Source organism: Otolemur garnettii, unplaced genomic scaffold (assembly GCF_000181295.1).
Source record: "Otolemur garnettii isolate 467f Iridium unplaced genomic scaffold, OtoGar3 scaffold00005, whole genome shotgun sequence".
Classification (NCBI taxonomy): Eukaryota; Metazoa; Chordata; class Mammalia; order Primates; family Galagidae; genus Otolemur; species Otolemur garnettii.
Window position 1 is genome coordinate 20534468 of NW_003852400.1, and position 25697 is coordinate 20560164.

At 37.8% G+C, this 25697-nt stretch overlaps 1 long non-coding RNA gene and 1 other non-coding gene across 2 annotated transcripts in view; both read left to right on the forward strand.

Moving 5' to 3' along the window:
* The window catches only part of LOC100952777, a 73231-nt gene that overhangs the window by 39444 nt on the left and 8090 nt on the right, over positions 1-25697 (forward strand). The window lies entirely within an intron of this gene.
* On the forward strand, positions 11807-11911 carry LOC111722099. Its single transcript, XR_002771042.1, has one exon. It is a non-coding gene; the product is annotated as a U6 spliceosomal RNA (small nuclear RNA).

Consider the following 25697-nt stretch of genomic DNA (forward strand, 5'->3'; position numbering starts at 1 on the left):
GGGTAGCTGGGACTACTGCCCCAATTCCTGGCTAGTTTTTCTATTTTTTGTAGAGATGAGGTCTCCGTCTATCAGGGTGGTCTCAAATTCCTGAGCTCTGGCAAGCCATCGGCCTCAGCCTCTCAGAGTGCTAGGATTACAGGTGTCCACCACTGCACCTGGCCTGAGTTGTTTGGTTTAGAGGGAAGAGAGCACAGGCTGGAAAGCCAAGCAGGCACCTGGTCATGAAGGACCTTGCTGCCATGGTAAAGAGTTGGGGTAGCAGAAGCTGTCAGAGGGTTTTAGGCCTGGGGATGTTGTAATCAGATTTGAGTTTTAGAAAGATCACTCTGCAGAATGGAGAAAAAGGAGGCAAGACCTGATGGTGACTTGCACAGGAGCAAGGGCCAGTCCAGGAAAAGGCAAAATCATTGATTTCCAAAGAAGTTTAGAAGCAAATTTGACTGATCTTAATGAAAATGGGATTTTGGCTCTGAGCATCAGGGGAGGTAAAGGAAAAGAAGAGTTCAAGTATCTCATAGGTTTCAGCGTTGGGTGGATGGATGATGGTGTGTTTCCAGAGAAAGAAGACACAGGTTTGGGGGGAAGATGAGTTCCGTTATGAACATGTTGAGTTTGAGGAACCTGTGGGATGTGCTAGGGGAGAGTGAGCAGTAGGGTGAAAAATCTTGAAGCCCAGGCTGGGATGGTGATACCAGTAATCATATCAACCCAATTCATGCTTGTATTCTGAGACCAGCCTGAGCAAGAACAAGACCCCATCTCTAAAAATTGGTTGGGTGTTGTGGTGAGTGCCTATAGTTGCAGCTACTTGGGAGGCTGAGGCAAGAAGATTGCTTGAACCTCAGAGTTTGAGGTTGCTGTGTGCTAAGAATCCATGGCACTCTACTGAGGGTGACCAAGTGAGACTCTGTCTTAAAAAACAAACAAACAACAACAACAACAACAAGAAAAAACCCCCAGAAAAATTAGCAGGACATGGTGGCATGTGCCTGGAGTCCTGGTGTCCTGGCTACTTGAAAGGCTGAGGCAGAAGAATACCTGAAGCCCAGGAGTTTGAGCAAGACCCTATCCTAAAAATAAATACATAAAGCTTAAGGTCCAGAAAAGAGTTTTTATCAAGAGGTAAAAATTGAGCCTGGGTACAGTGGCTCACACCTGTGATCCTAGCACTCTGGGAGGCCATGGTGGATGGTGGAACCCTTTAGCTCAGGAGTTTGAGACAAGCCTGAGCAAGAGCAAGACTCTATCTCTACTAAAAATAGAAAAATTATCTAGCATTGTAGCAAGTACCTATAGTCCCAGGTATTCAGGGAGCTGAGGCAGGAGGATCATCTTCCTGCCATGACTTCCCAGAGTGCTAGGATTACAAGTGTAAGCAACTGTGCCAGGCCCAACGTGATCTTTTGATATACTTTGATATACAGTCATTACTGTAGTAAAGAAAATTAACATATCCATCAACTTACATCATTACCTTTCTTTTCTTTCTCTCTCCCTTTTAGGAAGTAACACATCCTAAAATCTGTTCTCTTATATGATAACATGGGTGAACCTAATGTAGTGAATTTTTATACAGCTAATTCTATTCAACTTAAATAACTGCCCCTTGTTCTTAAGTACTATTATTCCTTCAATTTTATTAATGAAAAGTTTTTCTTTTATGAAATAATGGTACAATACACAACCGTTTAGTTTAATGATCTCCCTTCGCAAGATTAAAATAGAGGCAGCTTATTGACTTTTCTGATCTTCAAAAAATCCTAATCTGGCAACCACTTATTAGTTTCCACACCTGTGAATATTTTCTTCAGTATGACATAATTTATTCACATCAGGGATGCATAATATTACACACCTGTGATGTAATAATGTTTCTGTCAGTTGCTAAGTAACATCCACTAGCACCCCCTTTGGAACACAGTTTGGGAAAGCTAGTGGAGGTACCAGAACTCTAAGAACAAAGGATTTCTAATTCAAATACAGTTGGTAAATCTTGCATACTAAATCTCTCTTCCATGTTTCACAATGCACATGAAAGACTGAGTCCAGAAGTCAATTACTTTTTATTTAATACTGGCAAAAATAAATTTGTTTGCTGCAGGAAAAATCTTTGCTGACACATGAATTAGCATCTCTTGGAATAGTCTTTTGTTAAGATCAGTTAGAGAAGTGTTTTGAATAGTTGCTCTTGAACAATAACCAAATCTGTGCTATACCATAGCTGAGTATTTAGATATCTAAGGAAATCCCATCAAAGCTGAAGCTTGTACAACTTCAACTTCATTTGTTTTTAATTATATCATATGGGTTTTTAGATACCTCAGTCTATTTGTTGTGCTCAGTAACAATAGAAAAGACGTGGAATTCTCAATGTTTCAGGCACTATTCTAAGTACTTTACACATACTGACTTGTTCATTCCTCAAAACCACATGTGAAGTAAGCCCCATTTTGTGGATGAAGGTACTGAGGGACAGAGGAGTTATATCACTTGCCCAATTCATAAATTAGGTCCAGAGCTCTAGAACTGGGCAGCTCTGGAACACTCTGATGTACTCCATATAGCAGGCATGATCTGACGAATCTCAATGTTACCTCTGCACAGCAGGATAGGCTACCTATAAATTTGCCAAAAGAAGGAATTATAGATGAAGGTGCACTTAAACTACTCAAGGGCCTGCTTGAATTTCCCAGATATGGTTCTATCACAAGATCTTGAACTTTTCATAGGCTTTGGAAATAGTAGCAGCTCCAGGTGCACCCTCTTTGAAGAGTTTCACCAAAGAGTAAACTGACCACATGTCTAAGGAACCATGAACTTGGGATAATGTCTACCCCCAGTCTCTCTAGGAAGAAGTGGCCAGGCTGAACTAACTTCTTGGTTCAGATTTATTTTGGGAAATGATTGAGGTCTTAAGAAAAGTCTCTGGTTTCAAGGGTCTTGGCATGAAGCCTCACATCCTAGGAAGAAGGTAGGCTAGACTTGGCCAGTGTTTGAGGCTGGTGGGGACAGATGTTCTGGCAATGGGGCTGGAGGCCTTCTGATTCCTAATATCAGTTATATTGGACCACCATCCCAGTTCTATGCTTAATTCCTGACTAAGCTTTCATGTCCAATTAACATTTCCTTTGAGAAGAAATAAAACCCTGAGTTTGTGCCTCTTTGGAAAGGGTTTATGTAAAACTAGTGACTTAGTGGGCTCCAGTAAAACAATCATTATATGCCACTCAGAGAGTCCGGTGAACTGGTAATAACTAAGAAACTAGTAGACGGTTTTAGAGACTTTATTAGACTTTCAGTACTAATTTAAGTCCAAAATTATTCTGTTCCTCTTTTGTGGCCAAATTATACTGGGAAAAACACTTCCAAGTACTTCTGGATACCTTCAAGGTACATCCTTTATTTCAATGATATGCAATTTTTTAAGCATATTAAAGCCAGTCCTCTTGGGGGTGGAGGAGTTTGGAACATTCAGTTTAAAGGAATTAAAGCAAGAACTAAATTTTTAAAAACTCAAAGGAGTGGAATTGTAATTAAAGCCATGTTTGTTGCATGACAGGCATAGTTTAACAAAACTACATAACACTGATAGTTATACAAAAACACACAGAGCCCACGAGTACAGGTAGTGAATATATTTGACTAACTTTGAGTGTAAGGCAGAGTACAAGGCAGGAAAAGATGCTTGTTCATAGGACACTAGCAGTAAGGACTAAGGATGGAAGGGTAGGAAACTTTCTCTTTCATGAGTCTTTTGTTTTTTCCTAAATAAGATTTTTCTTCTTGTTATCTTGATTTTGCCCCTTTCACACTAAACTGACAGAAGAAATTTCAATTTATCACAGTAGGGATGGTCAGCCTGGAAATCAAATGACAGGGTATCTTTGTAATCACTTGATAAATGGAGGATAAATATTTTACTCTGTCTCTAAAGGAGCCCAGTGCTTTTATCTTTGCTCTTTCAAAGACAGAGTGAAATATTTGGGGGCCAAAACTGGTTTACAGCCCATTTGCTGATAAGCTCCTATTTCAGAGGAATTCAAGCTTTTGAGAAATCCCATTCTAGTCTTTTGGATTTCCAGTTTGTTTTTACTAGCAATTGCACATTAAAACATCACTTTGTTTCACTTAACAGATGACTTCTAAGACCATGGATGACAAAAGACAGGTTACCAAGAAAAGTTATGGGAACTCTTTCAAAGTTGTTTTAAGAAAAGAAAAATTTTAAAGATAAGGGTTATTAAACCTGGTGAGATCTAAAGTTAAGATGCACAGATGACATTTTGGGGTCACTTATATCCCTATAATTAAATAATTTTGTAGGTTTGTATGGGAGGCAGATAGGCTGATCTCAGCCCAATCTTTTATGCAGAAATGAGTATATCATTTGATAGACAAAAATAAACAGAAAAATCTTAATAATTATCAGATAAATTAGGGTCAAAATAGGATATTTTCTTAATTATCTGTTTTCTTGTCAAAAATGCAAGATAAAGGTTACCTATAAAGTTCTCAAACTACATACTCATGTCTATTATTCTATGAATAGTTTTATATCATATTTAGTGCTTTTTTGCTATTTATTTGATTCTGCTTTGTTTTTAAATAAGGGTATACATAAGGACTGGTATACTAGCATAACACAACTTTTACAGGTGGTAGAGAAATGTCTAGAGGGGATCACAGGCATTTTCTGTTCATTCCCCAAAACCCAACTAAAAAGTCACCTTCACAGGAAGCTTCTCAGCTTTACTTCACCCAGAGTCAGTTGTTCCCTCCTCTGCGCTCTCATAGCACTTAGTTCAGACCTCTGCTTTAGCATTAATCAATTACTTTATTTAAATTATTGGCTTCCTCCTAAACTGGAATTTCTTCAGAAATAGAGACCTTGCCTTAGTTGTTGTTTGTCTGGAGCTCAGGGATGGCAATCCTTTTCATGCTGGAAGACTGTGTTAATTTAGTTGTAATCAAATAAGACCACATTCAAGGAACTTCAATTAGATAATATTTAAATGCACATTATTTTGTAAAATAACTACTAATATACACTTAATAATTTCAGAAAATGAAAACTATTTGTTAATTTTAAAGGTACCTGAGCTTTTTTTTTTTTTTTTTTTTTTGAGACAGAGCCTCTACTGTCCACCTGGGTAGAGTGTCCTGGCTCACAGCAACCTCCAACTTCCTGGGCTCAAGCGAGTCTCCTGCCTCCACCTCCCAATTAGCTGGGACCACAGGCACCCGCCACAATGCCCGGCTATTTTTTGGTTGCAGCCGCCATTGTTGTTTGGTGGGTCCGGGGTGGGGATTCAAACCTGCCACCTTAGGTGTATGTGGCTGGTGCCTTAGCCAGTTAAGCTATAGGCGCCGAGCCGGTACCTGAGCTTTTAATGACTATGTTGTGTCTGCTTTTTGTTGGAAAGCATTTGAATATTTGGTTGTAGCATGGAGGTCCACAGTTTCAGTTTATCCTCTGGATGGGTATCTGTCATTTGTGATCTTAACGGCCTCTTGATTTGGGTTAGGTGGTAGGATGTAGATTTGCAGCAATAAGTGGTTGAAAAGCAAGAAAGCATTTTTCAGGCACATTGCCAAAGGGATGGGTGTGCTACTACATTTTTTCATATTTCAGTTGGATCTTTCTCATCAGCAATCAATGACTTTAAAATGTCATCTAAAATTCCATCAGTACTTCTTTAGGTGGTCTGGTGATATCAGCTAGGTGAGGCTGAAAGGCTAATTTGAGTGTGATATTGTGATTCTCAAAGTTAGTGAACCTTTCATTGTATTCTCCAATTAATAGGTCTGTAACAGGTGTGTATTCTTCAAATGATTCACATATAGCATCCTGCTTATCAATGACTTTTGCTAAGTGAGGAAAGTGTTCATTCAAAAATTCCTTTTGAAGAAGTGTTTTGAAAAAAAGAGCTTTTTTTGAAGTGCTTGGCTTTTTTGCCATATGTCATATATAGACGTAGTTTTTTATCTCACAAAGAAATATCAAGTTGTTTTGATTTGACATGATATCACATAGAAATGCCACATTCCTATAGAAATTTTCTGTCAATAGTTCACATGGCTCATTCTAGTCCATTTGTTCTTATGGATATAAAATTTTGAGTAACACCTATCCCTGCAATAACCAACACACTTTAAAATGATCTGGGAAATCCACACTAATCTCAGCATTCAACTTTTGCATGTTACATCCATTTGCATGGTTATAGTTAATAATACTTATAATTTATTGCAAGGTGTCACTTAAAGTAGTAGCTTTAGCAGAGAGATTTTGCTGATGCAAGATAAAATGAGAATACATGAGAATATCTGAATCTGTTCATACTATTTTTATCTGTGCAAAAAAAGCTTTCATGTTTTCCTGTCACGGAAGATGCACCATTTTTTACTAAGTTACCAAATTTTTACACTAAATTTACCAAATTCAGCCTAACTTCATGACACTTATCTTGAAAGTTGTTGAAGATATCTATTCCCTGTGTTCTGCTCATAAGAGTGACTAAAGCAAGAAGCTCTTCATAGAAAAGAAAATCTTCTATTGTAATCTGAAATAAGTAAAAACTTGCTGCAAAGTAGTATCAGTTGATTCATCCAAAGGGCTTGAATAATATAGTTTCCATTAGAAGTATTGCATGAAGTTGTTCTGTTAAGTTGAAGGCTAATTCATGTTGTCAATCAGTTATGGTTCTCCTTGAAAGAGGCAGTTATTTGTACTTTGAAACATTTTGGGGTCTAAGCATCATTCAACTTCAACAATGCATCCTCTCACAATTATGTACGTCTTTGAATGGTTTCTCCTATTTCCTGAGTATATAAACTATGTTAGTTGCTTCAGTGGCATTATTGCTGTTTGAAAGAATTGTCTTTGCTTTCCATCTTTTAATTTATGCAATACAACCTTTTGTACCTCTCTTTCTAATTTAAAATATTTGTGGTACTTATGAGGATTCTAATGCTTATGAACATTGAACTTCTTTAATGTTGATATTATAGTATCACAAAGCAAGCAAATTATCTTATCTTTAGCAGAAACAAGTTATTAACAATATTGCAATTCCCAATCTTTATTAAAAAAATTAGTTCTCTTTCTTCAGCATTCTCTTGGTCTTCTTTGACAGATAAAAGATAGACAGAATTACAAAACTGTTGAGCTATACAACTATTCACAAATTCTGCCTCAAACCGAAACATAGTATACCATTGTTAAAATCTAATAACACACTGGCATACTTGACCCTCATAAAGTCTTTTCAACCAGCTTCATGCAGAAGTAGTGCCAGTTGTCACGCGGGGGATGTTACAACTAAATCATGAGGGTAGTAGCCATCAACTTAGCCCTTATTGTGCACTAATATTCTAATTGTGCCGGTCAATCTAGGAGGACTATTTTGTTAAAATGTATTTTTTCTTTGGTATTTTAAATACATTCATTTTAAAAATAAAATAAAAACAAAATACAAACAAAAATGTATTAATGAAAATAAAATAATTTATTCTATAAAATTTGGATTCAATTAAAAGGTCTCACTTAAGGATCTAGAAGGCAACATGTGGTCTTACTGGCCAGGAGACCCAAACATGTAGCCCTACACAACCTCAGGAGAAATATAGTGGCACACTTCATCTACAGAACTCAACACTAAGCTCTGACTACCTATAGTCATTACCAACTAGTCTATCCATAATCCCAGACTAGGTTAAATAATGAAGGTCTATCCCTGCTAAAGAGTACCTATAAATGACAGAAAAGATGGCTACTTTCTCCTCAAATGTGCATACATGAATGCAATGACACAAGGATTACAAATGATGAAATTATGACACCACACAAAAAACCCTAATAAAGTTCTAATAAAAGACTCTAAAGAAATAGAGATGCATAAAATGACTGATAAATAATTCAAAATAATCCTCTTATAAAATTTCAGTGAATTACAAAAAAAAAGGGTAGAAAATTAAATGAAGTTTAGAAAACAATACACAAACATATTAAGAAATCTAATAAAGAAATAGAAACATAAAACTAAATGGAAATCATAGAGATGAAAAATACGATACAATGAAATGAACTAAAAAATGTAATAGAAAGCTTCAACAAAAGATTAAGTCAAACAGAAGAATCAGTAAGCTCAAAGATAGACATTTAAAATTACATAGTCAGAGGAGTACAAAGAAAAAAGAGTAAGGAAGAATGAAGAAAACCTATAGAAGTTATGGGATGCCATCAAGAAAACTAACATTTGTATAATGTAAATACCAGCAGGAGAAGAGAGAGAGAGGTCCAGAAAACATGTTTAAAGAAATAATGGCTGAAAATTTCTGAGATCTGGGGAAAGATGCCAAGATCAAGGTACAAGCCCAGATACCTCCAATAAAATTCAACCCAAAGAGGAGTTCACCAAGACGTATAATCAATCCATCAAAATTCAACAAGGAAAGAATTCTGAAAGCCATGAGGAAAAGAGACTCATCATATTTAAGGGAGTCCCAATATGGCTATCAGCAGATTTCTCAGCAGAAATCCTGCTGGCCAAGAAAGAGTGGGATAATAAAGAGGTAAATGAAAAAAAAAATCCTGCCAATCAAGAATACTTTATGCAAGAAAGCTGTCTTTCAAAAATGAGGGAGAAATAAAAATGTTCCTAAACAAAGAAAAACTAAGGGAGATCAATATCTAAAGCCTGCCTTACAGGAATTGCTAGTGGAAGTTCTTTAAGCTGAAACAAAAATCTGCTAACTAATAACATAAAACATACAAAAGTTGAAACTAAATTGTATAAAACCTGAGCGGCACATTGAGAAACTGTCATTCAAAAAAAAAAAAAAAAAAAAAAAAGCCTGGTATGGTGGCATGTTCCTATAATTTCAGTTACTTGGGAGGCTGAGGCAGGAAGATTATTGGAGTTCAGGAGTTTGAGAAAATTCTGGGTAAAAATAGCTACAAAAGGGCAGCACCTGTGGCTCAGTGAGTAGGGTGCTGGCCCCATATACTGAGGGTGGCAGGTTCAAACCTGGCCCTGGCCAAACTGCAACAAAAAAATAGCCAGGCGTTGTGGCGGGTGCCTGTAGTTCCAGCTACTTGGGAGGCTGAGGCAAGAGAATCACTTAAGCCCAGGAGTTGGAGGTTGCTGTGAGCTGTGATGCCACGGTACTCTACCAAGGGCAATAAAGTGAGACTGTCTCTTAAAAAAAAAAATCTACAAAATTATGTTAAATACAGAGAAATAAATTTAAACAAAGATGTGAAATATCTCTACAAGGAAAACTATAAAATGCTAATGAAAGAAATTAAAGTGAATGCAAACAAATAGAAAGACATCTAATGCTCATGGATTAGAAGAATTAATATTGTTAGACTGAACATACTGCTCAAGTAATCTACAGATTCAGTGTAATTCCCATCAAAATAGCATTACCATGATCCAGTATCTCACTTCTGTAATCGTAGCACTCTGGGAGGCTGAGGCAGGTGGATTGCTTGAGCTCAGGAGTTCAAGACCAGTCTGAGCAAGAGTGAGACTTCATCTCTACTGAAAATATAAAAACTAGCTGGGCAATGTGGCTGGCTCCTGTAGTCCTAGCTACTTGGGAGGCTGAAGCAAGAGGATTGGTTGAGCCCAAGAGTTTGAGGTTGCTATGAGCTATGACATCATGGCATCCTACCCATGGCAACAGAGTGAGACTCTGTCTCAGAAAAAGAACCAAAACCTGAACCAAAAATAAAATACTGACATCATTTTTCACTAAAATAGAAAAAAGAAATCCTAAAACTTGTATGGAACCAAAAAAGAGCTTATTACCTAAAGCAAACCTGAGCAAAAGGTACAAAGCAGGAAATACCACACTACCTGACTTCAAAATATATTAGAAGGCTATAATAACCCAAATAGCATGATATAAACAGACATTTAGACCAATGGAACAGAATAGAAAATCTAGAAATAAATCCATGTATTCACATTCAACTGATATTTAACAAGGTGGCAAGAACATACAGTGGGGAAAGGACACCCTCCTCAATAAATGGTATTGGGAAAAGTGGACATCCATATACAGAAGAATGAAACTGGACCCATATCTCCTCATATACAAAAATCATCTCAGGATATATTAAAGACTTATACATGAAATCCCAAACTATAAAACTACTAGAGGAAAACATAAGGAAAACACTTTGGGTAATTAGATAAAGATTTCATTGCTAAGACCTTAAGAGTACAGACTACAAAACCAAAAATAGACAAATGGAACTATATTAAATCAAAAAGTTCTGCACAGCAACAGAAACAATCAACAAAGTAAAAAAACAACCTGTTGAAAGGCAGAATATATTTGTAAACTGTTACCCAACAATGGATATAATCCAGTATATACTAGGGACTCAAACAAGACCACAATAGGGAAAAACCCCAAATAATCATGTTAAAAGTGAGCCAAGGACATAAATAGATATTTCTCAAAAGAAGATATGCAAATGGCCAATAGGTATTTGAAAAAGTATTCAATATCCCTCATCATCAGGCAAATGCAAATCAAACCCACAATGAGATACATCTTACCTCAGTCAGAATGGCTATTATCACACAGATGTTGGTGAAGATGCAGAGGAAAGGGGACTCTTATATGCATGTACATTGGTGGTAGGAATGTAAATTAGTATAGCCACTATGGAAAATAGTATGGAGATTTCTGAACAAATTAAAACTATAACTACCATATGATCCAGCAATTCCACTATTAAATACTTATTCAAAAGAAAATAGATCTGTATAGCAAAGAGTTTCTTGTACCTCCATAGGGCATACTATTCACCATGGCAATAATATGAAATCAACCTAAATATCCATCAGTGGATGAATAGATAAAGAAAATGTGGCATATATACATAATTGAATACTATTAGGCCTTACAAAAGGATGAAACCATGTCATTTGCAGCTAGATGTGTGAAACTAGAAGTCATTATGTTAAGTGAAATAAACTAAATACAGTAAGATAAACTTTGCATATTTTCACTCATATGTGGGAGCTAAAAAAGTTGATCTCATGGATGCAGAGTGTAGAATATAGATACCAAAGGCTGGGAAGTGTGTGTGGATGTTTGGGGGTTGTAGATAGGTTGTCATTGGGTATAAACACAAAGTTAGGTAGAGTAAAATTGAACGTTTGATAGCAGAATAAGGTGACTGTGGCCAGCAATAATGTATTGTATGTTTCAAAGTAGCTAGGAGAACATAAAATGTTCCCAACACATAGAAATGATAAATACTCAAGGTGATAAACATCCTAAATACCCTTAGTACATTCTGCATTCCATACATGGAACAAAATATCACATGTATCCCATAAATATATAAAATATTATGTATCAAAAACACTGATGTAACAAACTGAAGAAAACACAAATTAAGATATCCCATGTTCATAGATTAGAAGATTTAATCTTTTAATTCTAATCTTAATTGCTTAATTTTCTAACCTTAATTGCTAAAATGGCCATACTGCCAAAAGTGATCTGTAGATTCAATGCAATCCTTATCAAAATTCCAATATCATTCTTCACATAATTAAAAAAAAAAACAACAACAAAACAAATTTGGTGGTTCCAAATTTGTATGGAACCACAAAAGACTTTCAAAAGCAATCTTTAGCACAAAGAACAAAGCTGGAAGAATCACACTACCTGACATTAAAATATACAACAATGCTAGAGTAATGAAAATATGGTACTGGTGTGAAACCTGACCTATCAACCACTGGGACAGTATAGAAAGTCCAGAAATGGTGTTCATTTTGGTGGCCCATATACTAAAATTAGAATGATGCATAGAAGATTAGCATGGCCGCTGAGCAAGAATGACATGCAAATTTGTGAGGCATTCCATATTTAAGTTAAAAAAAAGAAAGCCCAGAAATAAATCCACATATTTATGAAATACTGATTTTCAATAAAAATGTCATCAACACACAGTAGGGAAAGGACAGTCTCTTCAATAAATGGTGTTAAAAGCAGATAGCTATATGTGAAAGAGTGACATTGGACCTTATCTTATACCATTCCACAAACTCAGCTGAAAATGGGTTAAAGATTTAAATATAGGGGTGGAGCAAGATGGTGGACCAGAAGAATTGTTCAGGTGAGCTCTTCTAGAGCAACTGGGGAAAAACAGAAAATCCAGCCATACCTGGCATGGGGACATTACCCAGAGTCATAGCTCAGGGAGCACTATGAGGAGGTGGTGAGCTAGACACAGTGTATGATATGGAGCAGTGGATGAATTAGATGAATTAGGCAAATCAGATGAATTAGGCAAATTATTACAACTGGTTGGGATCACTTGGCTGCCCACAGAAAGGAGAGATCACTTGGCTGCCCAACCCCCCTTGGCTAATGATCCCAACCAGTTGTAATCATTTGCTTAATTCATCTAATTTCCTAATTCTTCCTCCAGAACAGGAGGAAGCCTTTCTGGAGTTTTCAGTTGTTGGGGGAAGCTGCGCATTGAGTGGCAAGCTTGTAATAAGGGGCAGACTCAAACAGTATATAGCAACTGTTGTGAACCAGCGCAGCGAAGGGGAGCAAACCAGAGTGGAATTGGTGGGGAATGAGGAAAATATAGTATAAGAGAAGACATGGAAATAAAGGATGGGACTGGAAGGACTGACTGAGCTGATGGCTACAGCCAGCCCCAAAGGACAAAATCAGCTTTATTTTATAGTATCTCTACAACGTTGTCCAGGGGGAAGTAGCATAGACAAAATGGGGAAATAGAATAAAAAAAGACATAGTTTTGATCTTACAGTACAATAGAAAAATGTAAATAACATTAACAAAGGCAAATCATTTGTTAATGGTTTCTACTCAACTTCTTTAACATATGGCAAGGAGAAAGAAGGGAGAAATCTCAAGGATCTCTGCATAGATAACTATAGAAAGAAAGGACTACATGACTTCTGGCAGAGGGAGCATGAAGAAAGGAAAATGGCTATTTCGGGAATGGACAAGAAGCAGTTGGGGGTTTATTCTCTGAATGTTCCCCAGGCTGTGAGGACTCTGCTGTCTCACAGTCCACTCTCCACAAGCAACCAGATTTGAATGCCAGTTGGAGTGGATTTTCCATAGGTTTAGTGGCTGGCCAGGCAGCCATACAGAGAAAGTCTGGGCAGCCAGGGGACTGCCATTGTGGGAAGGTACTGAGAAGGTCTTAGCAGGGGTCTAAAGCATGGCCATCTTAATTCTGCCTGCCAGAATCAGAACTCCACTCTTGGGACAGGCTGAGGGACTCCCAAACCCCACAGGACCTTGAGTCAGGGGGCACTGTGAGATTTGCCCCTGAAGGATTCTTATGAGCTTTAAGATTCCAACCTGGCAGGGTCTGAATGCTGAGGAAACAATCAGGCAATCACCGAAGGCAACTAAGTTTGGACTAAAGACCATAGAAGTTGCTGGCTGTGTTCTCTGTCTCCTAAAAACCACAGCCCCACCAGGTGTCCTGCCGACATATTGCAACATACTGTCATCAAGTGCAAGGACTTCTCTTTGAAACAAAGGGAGCAATGAAAAGGAAAAAGGAGGACAAGGAGGTGAACAAGAAGAAAGAACACATGAAGAGAAAACAACAGAAAAATTCAGGCAACATGAAAAAAACTCACCCAAGGGACCATGAGGCAGCTGCTGCAGAAGACTCCATCTACAATGAATTAATAGACTTGACAGAAAGGGAATTTAAAATATGGATGAAAATAAAAGGGTCTGGGCACAGTGGCTCATGCCTGTAATCCTAGCACTCTTGGAGGCCAAGGTGGGTGGATTGCCTGAGCTCACAGATTTGAGACCACCCTAATCTAGAGCAATACCTTGTCTCAAAAAATAGCCAGGCATTGTGCTGGGTGCCTGTAGTCCCAGCTACTTGGGAAGCTGAGGCAAGAGAATTGCTTAAGCCCAAGAGTTTGAGGTTGATGTGAGCTGTGATGCCAGTTTCTACCAGGGGGCAACAAAGTGAGGCTCTGTCTCAAAAAAAAGACAATAAAAGGAGTAAATGAGAAAACGAAGAGACAGAGCCAAAAGTCAGACAAAAGATATGTAGAATATGGAAAGGATATGGTGGAGTTAAGGAAATAAAAGAGATAATCGGGGAATGTAAAAATGCTCTGGAAAGTATCAAAAATAGGTTAGACCATGGAGAAGAAGGAATCTCAGAGCTAGAGGATAAAGTTTTGCAGTTAATCCAGATGGTTAAAGAAGCAGAAAAGAAGAGAGAGAAAGTTGAATAGGCACTTAGAGAACTATGAGACTCGATAAAGCATTCAAATGCATGAATAATAGGGATTCCTAAAGGGGAAAAAGATTGTTCTAAAGGAAGCCCTACTAGAGACTATCATAAATTAAAAATTTCCATGTTTTACTAAAGACCCTGACACACTCATTTCAGATGGATATCGAATCTCCGGTCATCTGAAGGCAAATAGAACCTCTCCAAGACACATTGTAATGAATCTGTCCAAAGTCAAGCTAAAAGAAAAAATTCTGCAAGCAGCCAGACACAGAGCCAATAGGATGACAGTAGACTTTTCAACTAAAACCTTCCAAGCCAAAAAAGCATGGTCATCTACCATCAACATTCTTAAACAAAACAATTTTTAGCCCAGAATTCTGTATCCTGCTAAACTAAGCTTCAAAATGGATGGAGTAATCAAATCTTTTGTGGATATGCAAGCACTGACTGAGGAAATTCTCCACAACAAGACTAGCTTTACAGGAAATACATAGATCTATTTTCAACACTGACCACCTCAATGGACCACCAGCAAAGTAAACACCCAGAAGCTAAAGGTCAAAACTTAGCTTCCACAATGGTGCAAAGGATAAAACTACACAATGGACTTTCACAAAAAAGATGAATAGAGCTTCACCACACTTATCAATTCTCTCAATAAATGTAAATGGACTGAATTCACCACTGAAGAGGCACAGGCTGGCTGATTAGATAAAAAAGCAGAAGCCATCCATATGCTGTCTTTAGGAGACACACCTAGCCTTGAAGGACACATCAAGACTCAGGGTTAAGGGATGGAAAACAGCATTTGAAAGAAATGGAAATCAGAAGAAAAGAGGGGTTGCAATCTTCTTTTCAGATAAAAGCAAATGTAAAGCAATTAAAGTTAAGAAAGATAAAGATGGACACTTTATACTGGTCAAGGAACAATACAACAAGAAGACATTTCAATTTTAAATATCTATGCATCCAACTTAAATGCTTCCAGATTTATGAAACAGAATTTGATGGGTCTGAGCAACATGATATCCCATAACATCATCATAGATGGGGACTTTACCACCTTCTGACAGAACTAGATAGATTGTCTAAACAGAAACTAAACAAAGATACAAAGGACTTAATGTGACCCCAAAACAAATGGAATTAATAGACATACACAGACACATCATGTCAAAGCTAAAGAATATACATTTTCCTCATCAGCTTATGGTACATACTCCAAAATAGATCACACCCTACGATACAAATTAGGATACAAATCAAACCTCAGCAAAAATGAAAAGTTTAGAAATTTTATCTTGTATCTTCTTTTTTTTTTTGAGACAGAGCCTCAAGCTGTCCCCCTAGGCAGAGTGCCGTGGCATTACAGCTCACAGCAACCTCCAACTCCTGGGCTTAAGTGAGTCTCCTGCCTTAGCCTCCCAAGTAGCTGGGACCACAGGCGCCCGCCACAACGCCCGGCTATTTTTTGGTTGCAGCCTTCATTGTTGTTTGGGGTGGGTCCGGGCTGGGGATTCGAACCTTAGGTGTACGTGGCTGGCACCTTAGCCAGTTGAGCTACAGGCACCGAGCCGTATCTTGTATCTTCTAAGACCACAAGGCAATAAAGGTGGAACTCAACTCCAACAAAAACATTCGTACCCACACAAAGACAACCTTATGCTAAATGATAATTTGGTTCAGGAAGTGATTAGAACGGAAATTGTTAAATTCCTTAAACATAACAACAATGAAGACACAAGTTACCAAAACCTGTGATATACATCAAAGCTGTCTAAGAGGGAAATTTATCACATTAGATGCCTACATTTGATAAACAGAAAGAGCACATCTACAGACTCATGAACCAACTTATGGAATTAGAAAAAGAAGAACAATGTAATCCCAAAGCCAGTAGAAGAAAAGATATAACCAAAATTAAATCAGAGATTAATAAAGTTGAAAACAAAAGAATCCTTCCAAAAATTAACAAAAGTTGGTTTTACAAAATAATTAAGTCAACAAACCTTTGGTCAGACTAACTAGAAACAGAAAAGTAAAAATTCTAATAACCTCACTCAGAAATGGTAAAGGGGAAATAATAACAGATTTCATAGAGATACAAGAGATCAAGTCTGGTACAGTAAGAAACTCTATGCCCTGAAATTTGACAATGTGGAGGAAATGGATCAACACCTAGAATTGGACCCCCCACCCCTTAGACTTAATCAAGGAGAAATAGATCTCTTGAACAGACTAATTTTAAGAAACGAGATAGAAGAAACAGTAAAAAATCTCCCAACAAAAAAAAATGCCTTGGTCCAGACGGCTCCACACTAGAATTCTATCAAACCTTCAAAAAAGAGCTTATACTCATACTGCAGAAATTATTCCAAAAAACTGAGGAGGAAGGAACCTTCCCCAACATGTTCTACAAAGCAAACATCACCCTGATACCAAACCAGGAAAAGACCCAAGTATAAAGGAGAATTTTAGACCAATTTCACTAATGAATATAGATGCAAAAGTTCTCAATAAAATCCTAGTCAATAGCTTACAACTACACATTGAAAAAATCATTCATTACAATCAAGTAGGTTGTGAACCCCAGGGATTCAAGGCTGGTTTAACATAAGCAAGTTGATAAACATAATTTGCCATATCCACAGAAGCAAAACTAAAGACCATATGATCTTCTCAATAGATGCAGAAAAAGCATTTGATAAAATTCATCATCCTTTTCTAGTTAGAACACTTAAGAATTTAGGTATAGGTGGCACATTTCTTAATCTGATTGAAACAATCTACAACATACCCTCAGCTGATATTATACTGAATGGAGTAAAACTGAATGCTTTCCCACTTAGAACTATAACCAGACAAAGTTGTCCTGTATTACCACTACTATTCAACATAATGCTGGAAGTTTTAGCCAATACAATCAGTCAAGAGAAGGAAATAAAGGGCATCCAAATGGGTGCAGAGGAGATCAAATTATCACTCTTTGATGATGATATGATCTTATACTTAGAGAACCCCAAAGACTCAACCACAAGACTCCTGGAAGTGATAAAAAAAATACAGCAATGCCTCAGGATATAAAATCAGTGTCCACAAATCAGTAGCCTTTATATATGCTAATAAAAGCCAAGATGAAAAGCTAATCAAGGAGAAAATTCCCTTCACAGTAGCTTAAGAAAAAAAAAAAACCTAGGAATATACCTCACAAAAGAAGTGAAGGACCTCTACAAAGAAAATTATGAAATTGCAAGAAAAGAAATTATTAAGATATTAGCAAATGGAAGAACATACCATGCTCATGGCTGGGAAGACTCAACATTGTGAAAATGTCTATACTACCCAAAGCAATCTACAGATTCAATGCAATCCCCATTAAAATACCATCATCGGCTTGGCGCCTGTGGCTCAAGTGCCTAAGGCGCCAGCCACATACACCTAAGGTGGCAGGTTCGAATCCAGCCCAGGCCCACCAAACAACAATGATGGCTGCAACCAAAAAAAAATAGCCGGACATTGTGGTGGGCGCCTGTGGCCCCAGCTACTTGGGAGGCTGAGGCAGGAGACTCACTTGAGCCCAGGAGGTTGCTGTGAGCTGTGATGCCAGAGCACTCTACCGAGGGGGATAGCTTGAGACTCTGATTAAAAAAGAAAACAAAAAACCATCATCATACTTTCAAGATTTGGAAAAAATAATTCTTCATTTTGTATGGAACCAGAAGAAACTCCATATAGCCAAGGCAATTATTAGTAATAAAAACAAAGATGGGGGTTATCACCCTACCAGACTTTCAACTATACTACAAGGCCATAGTGATGAAAACAGCATGGTATTGCCACAATAATAGAGACATTGACATTTGGGAACAGAATAGAAATCTATGAGATGAAACTAACCTCTAACAGCCACCTGATCTTTGAGAAACCAAACAAGAACATACACTGGGGAAAAGAATCCCTATTCAGTAAATGGTGTTAGGAGAACTGGATAACCACATGTAAAAGACTGAAACTGGACCCATACCTTTCCCCACTCACAAAAATTGATTCAAGATGGATAAAGGACTTAAATTTAAGGCATGAAACAACAAAAATCTTCAAAGAAAGTGTGGGGAGAACACTTGAAAATATTAGCCTCGTAAAAGACTTATGAAGACTTCCATGGCAATTGAAACAACAAACGAGATTTAATTAAATTGAAAAGCTTCTGTACAGCTAAGAAACAACAACTAAAGCAAATAGACAACCTTCAGAATGGGAAAAGATATTTGCATATTGAATTGGAGAAAAGCTTGATAACTAGTATCTATAGAGAACTCAAATTAATCAACAAAAAAGACCCAATAATCCCATATATCACTGGGCAAGAGAGATGAATAGAACATTTTCTAAAGAAGACAGATGAATGGCTGACAAATATGAAAAAATGCTCACCATCCCTAATCATCAGAGAAATTCAAATCAAAACTACCCTGAAATATCACCTAATCCCAGTGAGAATGGCCCACATTACAAAGTCTCAAAGCTGCAGATGCTGGTGTGGATGTGGAGAGAAGGGAACACTTTTACACTGCTGGTGGGACAATAAACTAATATAACCTTTTTGGAAGGAAGTATGGAGAATCCTCAAAGAACTCAAATTGGACCTCCCATTTGATCATATAATCCCATTACTAGGCATCTACCCAGAAGAAAAAAAATCCTTTTATCATAAGGACCTTTGCACTAGACTGTTTACCTTAGCTCAATTTACAATTGCCAAAATATGAAAACAGCCTAAAAGCCCATCAACCCAGGAATGTATTAACAAGCTATATTGTATGTATACCATGGAATACTATTCAGCCACTAAGAAAGATGGAGACTTTACATCTTTTGTATTAACCAGAATGGAGATGGAACACATTCTTCTTAGTAAAGCATTGCAAGAATGGAGAAGCAAGAATCCAATGTACTCTATTTTAATATGAAGGCAGTAGATGAGCTAATATGGGTGGGAGGGTAGAGGAATGAGTAAGTGGGGAGATGGGAGGTTGGAGGGGTTGGCGAGGGTCATGGTATATGGCACATATCTTGGGGGCAGGACACAATTATAAGAGGGACTTTACTTAACAAATGCAATCAATGTAAGCTGGTTCAAAACACTAAAAAAAAAAAAAGAATAGGTTACTCATCCTATAAAATATTATATCACAGGACCCCTCCCATTTTGAGAAATTTACGAGGACCCCGAGGGAACTGGAAGAAACAACACTTATTAACTTACTAACCAACTAATGTCACTGGGAAAAAAAATGAAAAAAAGGTTTCAAGAACGCTGGCCCCATATACCAAGGGTGGAAGGTTTGAACCTGGCCCCGGCCAAACTGCAATAAAAAAAATAAGCTGTGCATTGTAGCGGGTGCCTATAGCTCCAGCTACTCAAGAGGCTGAGGCAAGAGAACCACCTAAGCCCAGGAGTTGGAGGTTGCTGTGAGCTGTGATGGCACAGTATTCTACTGAGGGCAATAAAGTTAGACTCTGTCTCTAAAAAAAAAGAAAAGAAAGAAAGAAAAGATCAGAATGGGTGAATAATAAATATCCTATTAGTTTACCAACCTCAGCCCCCACTCTCTAGGTAACTAGGTATGGATTAAACATTGGAGCCTGAGCCTGCTGAAACTATGGTGAAAAGGCCCCTACTTGGTGATCCTATCCATACCAACAACAGTGAAGGTGAATGGCATCCCTGCATGGATACATTACTCATGTGTACCAGCCGATGATGGAGAGTGGATGGTCCAATGACACCCAGAGCATCCCCACCATCTTATCCTGAAAAAACATACTACAGCCCTACCCCAGTCACATACCAGGAGCTGACTGGTCTACACACAACAGAAGCTAGAGGATGAACAGCAGCGACATGGGATAGGTTACTGATTCTTTGCTTTGGACTCTTAGGTGTAAAAGATGATGAAGATAGTGAAAAATGTATCCAAAAGGTAATCCAAACTAGACAAACTGTCAAAATTGTGTCATTGGTTTACTCTTATTATGAATATACAGGAAAAACCTGAAGGCACTTGCATGTATAATAACATGTAATATTAGATACGTGTGTCCCTCAGTGGGCCAGGGGTTGGCTACAATCCTTCTGAATCCCTAGAGCAAACGGAATTTGCTGTGTGGTATACTGATATCCCTAGAAAGACAATAACTCAAGTTATAACAGAATGAATACTTAAACAAATAAAAAAACCCATTAATAACAATTTTGAACATATACAGACATGTGTCTTTTTATATTTGTAATAATAACTAGAAGTTTTCCATGCAGAAATACTATATATTTTTGAAGAATTATTTCTATGTATTTCATATTTTGTGTTGTCATGTTAACTTTAATTCTCTAGTCGTTAATAGTATACAATGGATATTTGTATGTTGAACTTAAAAAAAATAGAATGATGGTAAACATTAAAAAAAATAGAAAATATGTTTCTTCACCTTTATCTGAAAGCAGATGAAGAGAATTTTGTGTTGCCTCATACTTTCTGCCAAAATAGAATCTGGATAGGATGAAATTCTTAAACACAACATGGATGTGTATCTATAATATGCCTTTTTAAGAGTCTTAGGTTTTGTTATTTGTAAGCTATCTGAGTACTCTTGGTTCAAAATCAACCTCATCTTTTCCTATATATTGCAAAGGTGACGCATCTGTGACCCACAAGCCAAATTTGGTCTGTAGATACGTTATGACTATAGGATTTTTAAATTTAGGCCAAGCATGTGCTCTTTAGCTAGACACCACACTCAGCCTTCTTATTGTTTTTTATTATGCATTTAAGCATGGTTTTGGATTTTGTAACACCTGCAGCAAACCATCTTATTTTGGGAATCTTTATTTGCCTAGATGGAACCCTTATTTCTTGGCCACCCAAATTTGAAACATTGGAGTCATTGAGCCATTATTGATAAATTTTTGTAAAGATATTTTACCTTCAAAAGTATCACCCAAATTAAAAATGAATAGATTCTCATTGTATAAGATTTAGTCAATCAAAAGTACAAGACACTCTACTACTACTGCTTTCACATCTACATGTCACCATTGTCATTATGTTGTGATGTACTCTTTCTTCCTACTTTGTACGCTTTTCTACACACACACATGCTATTTTTTACATTAAAAAGTAGGCTGAACAAATATATTCCAACTTACTGACGATTTAACTCTAGGTGGGGAAAGAATGGTAGAGAGAAGTGAAGAAGGACTTTTCAGTTTTTTGCCATTACTACAAATGCTGTATGATCATGATTTATACATATTGGTATGGAATCTACCTTAGTAAGACATAAAACCTGAACTCTATAAATGGGAAGACTAATAGATTTATCATGTTAAAAATACTATATTGTATCAGTCAGGGTTCAACCAGAGACGCAGGGGAAATAAATATATACACACAAATATATCAGCTATCCAGAATACATACACACACACATATACACACACAGGGTGCCAAAAATGCATACCCATTTTAAGAAAGGAAAAAAAATATTAAAATTATAATATTTAAAATACACTGATAACAAAAGACGAATATAAGTCCCATTTGAGCACATCTTGTAATTGCAGCAGTCTAATGTGACTTGAGTCTTCTACTAAATTCCTTGATTCTTCTTTCCCTAGCTGACTTCATCTTGAGTACTACAAGTATAATAAAAAAATAGATCTTCCTAATTCTTCTTTTTTTTTTTTGAGACAGAGCCTCAAGCTATCCCCCTGGGTAGAGTGCCATGGCATCACAGCTCACAGCAACCTCCAACTCTTGGGCTCAAGGGAGTCTCCTGCCTCAGCCTCCCAAGTAGCTGGGACCACAGGTGCCCACCACAACGCCCGGTTATTTCTTGGTTGCAGCTGTCATTGTTGGTTTGGTGGGCCTGGGCTGGATTAGAACCCGCCACCTTAGGTGTATATGGCTGGCGCCTTAGCCACTTGAGCCACAGGCGCTGAGCCGATCTTCCTAATTCTTACTCTCTACTTATCTTACACAAACACACACACAGAGTATGCCTCAGCACTCTTGTTTCAGCCTCAAACTAGAAACAACCCAGCTGTATAACAACATGGATAAATCACTAGTGACATATGCATGATAGATTATTTACAATAAAGTAAGTGAAGGAATTATTTACTGCAAGCATAAGCCTGGATGTCTCCTCCAAGATAGGGTGAGCACAGAAGCAAAACACCAAAGAAAACATAAAATCTGGTCACATTTAGATAAGGTTCAAAATGGCAAAGCTAAACTGTCTTACTTAGGAATACAGACCTAGAAGGTAAAACCATACAGAAAAACTAAGAAATGGTTATTCCAAGTAGTAACTAGCTCGTGGGGTACCCGCGGGTAGCAGAGAGGGAGAGGAGTAGTGATTCTGGAGTTGAACTCAGTTTTCTGGAGTGCTGCCCTTCTTAGAAACTTGACCTTGAAGGTAATGATATGTCAAGCTGAACATACATATTTTATACTTTGTCTCTAGTCTATATTAGTTCTTAACTTAAAAAATTAAAAAAAATACCCCAGGGAGGCCTGGCGCCCGTAGTTCAGTGAGTAAGGTGTCAGCCACATACACCAAAACTAGTGGATTGGAGCCAGCCTGGGCCAGTTAAACAACAGTGATAACTGCAACCAAAAAATGGACGGGGGCATTGTGGTGAGCCCTGAAGTCCCAGCTACTTGGAAGACTGAGGCAAGAGAATCACTTTAGTTCAAGAGTTTGAGGTCGCTGTGAGCTGTGACCATGGCATTCTACCGAGGGTGACATAATGAGACTCTGTCTTAAAAAAAAAAAAATTAAATTTATGTGGCGGTGCCTGTGGCTCAGTGGATAGGGCTCTGGCCCCATATACCGAGGGTAGCAGGTTCAAACCTGGCCCTGGCCAGACTACAACAAAAAAATAGCCAGGCGCTGTGGCAGGGGCCTGTAGTCCCAGCTACTCCAGAGGTTGAGGCAAGAGAATCATCTAAGCCTAAGAGCTGGAGGTTGCTGTGAGCTGTGATGCCACAGCACTCTACTGAGGGCAATAAAGTGAGACTCTTTCTCAAAAAAAAAAAAAAAGAAAGAAAGAAATTTTAAAAATAAATAAAATAAAATAAAATTTACTTGTGTTTTCTACACTTTTGTGTTTGTGGTACTTGGCTAAAAAGTGGTAAAAATAAGTTAGATCAAAAATCTTTCTGAGTTACTCCCTGCCTAAAGTTCAGACTCCTAAACTTTCAAATTCCTCCATATACTGACTACCACAACTTTTCTGATCCCAACTGCTGCTACTGTCAGTGAAAACCAAACCAAACCAAACCAAAAAATAAAAGCCCCAAAACCCCAAACAAAACAAAACAGTCCCAACAGACACTAATTTTATAAAATTGCCTTCAACTCAAAAAAAAAAGAAAAAAAAAAGGACCTTTCCTCTTATTCTTTATTTGAAGTATTTTGAATTGCCTACCACACATTTTTCTAAGATGAATCAGAGCAGGATGAAATGCATGCTTAGTCGTTGACGACAATGAGTATGTGCTATAACACAGTTTTCAGAAAGAACACATTTCTCCCAAGTTGTTATCTAGCTGGTGTTGGGTGATTAGTTTGAGACTTTTCATTCTAATTTAAATCAGCTAAAACCACTTTTTTTAAAAGCCATTTTTAAGGGCACATATATGTTATGTTAGATGTTGGCTTGTGAACACCAAAATGCAGTGAAAAAGAGACAACCCGAATCAAACCCTGAGTCTTCATGTACAGACTGTCTGCTTCACACTTAGTCATAGTCAATTTCACACATAGATGGCACTGAAAGAAGCAGGGCCAAATGTTCCTGGAAAATGCGACTTTTTAGGTTCACAGATACTCGCTGAAAATACCTGAGCCCCATGCTTGGGGTGGAGATCTCACTAAAAAGATTGATGGGCTTCTCCCAGGGGGAAAAAAATGAAGGAGGGGCAGGATGTGGTCTTGATGAATCAGAAAGCCCTGCCCCTCCCCAGCCCTCTTCTGAGTCAGCATGCAGCCACATGGCCCTGCACAGAGCACTTTTGACTCTTGGATGAGTCCTCCCTGCTTGCCTTCATTAAAGCACTTGGTGATTTTCAGAAACCCAGTTCGCCATATCAATAGTTTATTCTGTCTCTAAATTAAGCAATACATTTTTGAAGCTTTCTGATAAATGACACAGTGGCATAAGGTGCTGTTGGATTTGCTTGCTTCTGGCAAGGTACCATTACTAACCAATTTAGAGACAGCTTAGCATGATTTTTAAGCCCCTGGATATTGGAACCCAGCCACCTGGGGTTCAAATCCCTGTTTGCCACCTTCCAGACTTGTCATGTAATAAGTTTGTATATCATTCTTTTTTTGCCTCAATGCACATGAATTATGTGTCCATAACATGGCTGGTGCGGTGGGAACTGAAAGTCATTCTTGCTGGTACTGCTGGTGGCCTAGGTTATGGCCAGTGGCAGTTTTGCTGGTGGCCATCTCTTGGCTCCATGGCTGACAGTGTGGCACAGTGCTTCAAATTTCCCAGTGCTGGGCAGTAAAACTGTGTTTTCCCCCTGGACCAGCTTCATGATTGGATTTGAGGTATTATTCATGGCTGCAGAATCCTCGACCTGGCCATTCTGGCAATTCTGGGATTTATGAGTTGCTCTTTTATTTTATTTTATTATTTCATTATTTTTTAGAGACAGAGTCTCACCCAATCACCCTGGGTAGAGTGCCATAGCATCATCACAGCTCACAGCAACCTCAAAGTCTTAGACTTGAGCAATCTTCTTACCTCAGCCTCCTGAGTACCTGGGAGGACAGGGGTATGCCACCATGCCTGCCTAGTTTTCCTATTTTTAGTAGAGACAGGGTTTTGCTCTTACTCAAGCTGATCTCAAACTCCTGAGCTCAAGTGATCCACCCACTGTGGCCTCCTGGAATGCTAAATATATTCTCTTTTGCTTAAACCAAATTGTTGGTTTCTTTTAAATGAAATTAAAGATATTGACTGATACAATGACCTTGAGAAAATTTAATTTATGTGGAATGTAGCTTAATAATATCTATCTCTTACAGTATTGGGTGACCCTAAATATCTTAATACATCAAGCATTCAGTATGGCATCTGGCACATAACAAGGGCCCCTAAAACATCAGCTATTATTATTAATTCATTGGGCACAGGAAGAACATTAAACTGTTTGTGATAAGAATGAATTTTGGTATCAGGAAGCCCCCATCATTTATTTTAGGATTAGGAATGGTATGCTGGAGTCGAGAAATGCGAAATCATTATATATTAGCTTCGAGACTCAAGTATACTTTAATGCAAAGACAGGCTTAAAAGTAAAAAAAAAAAAAAAAAAAA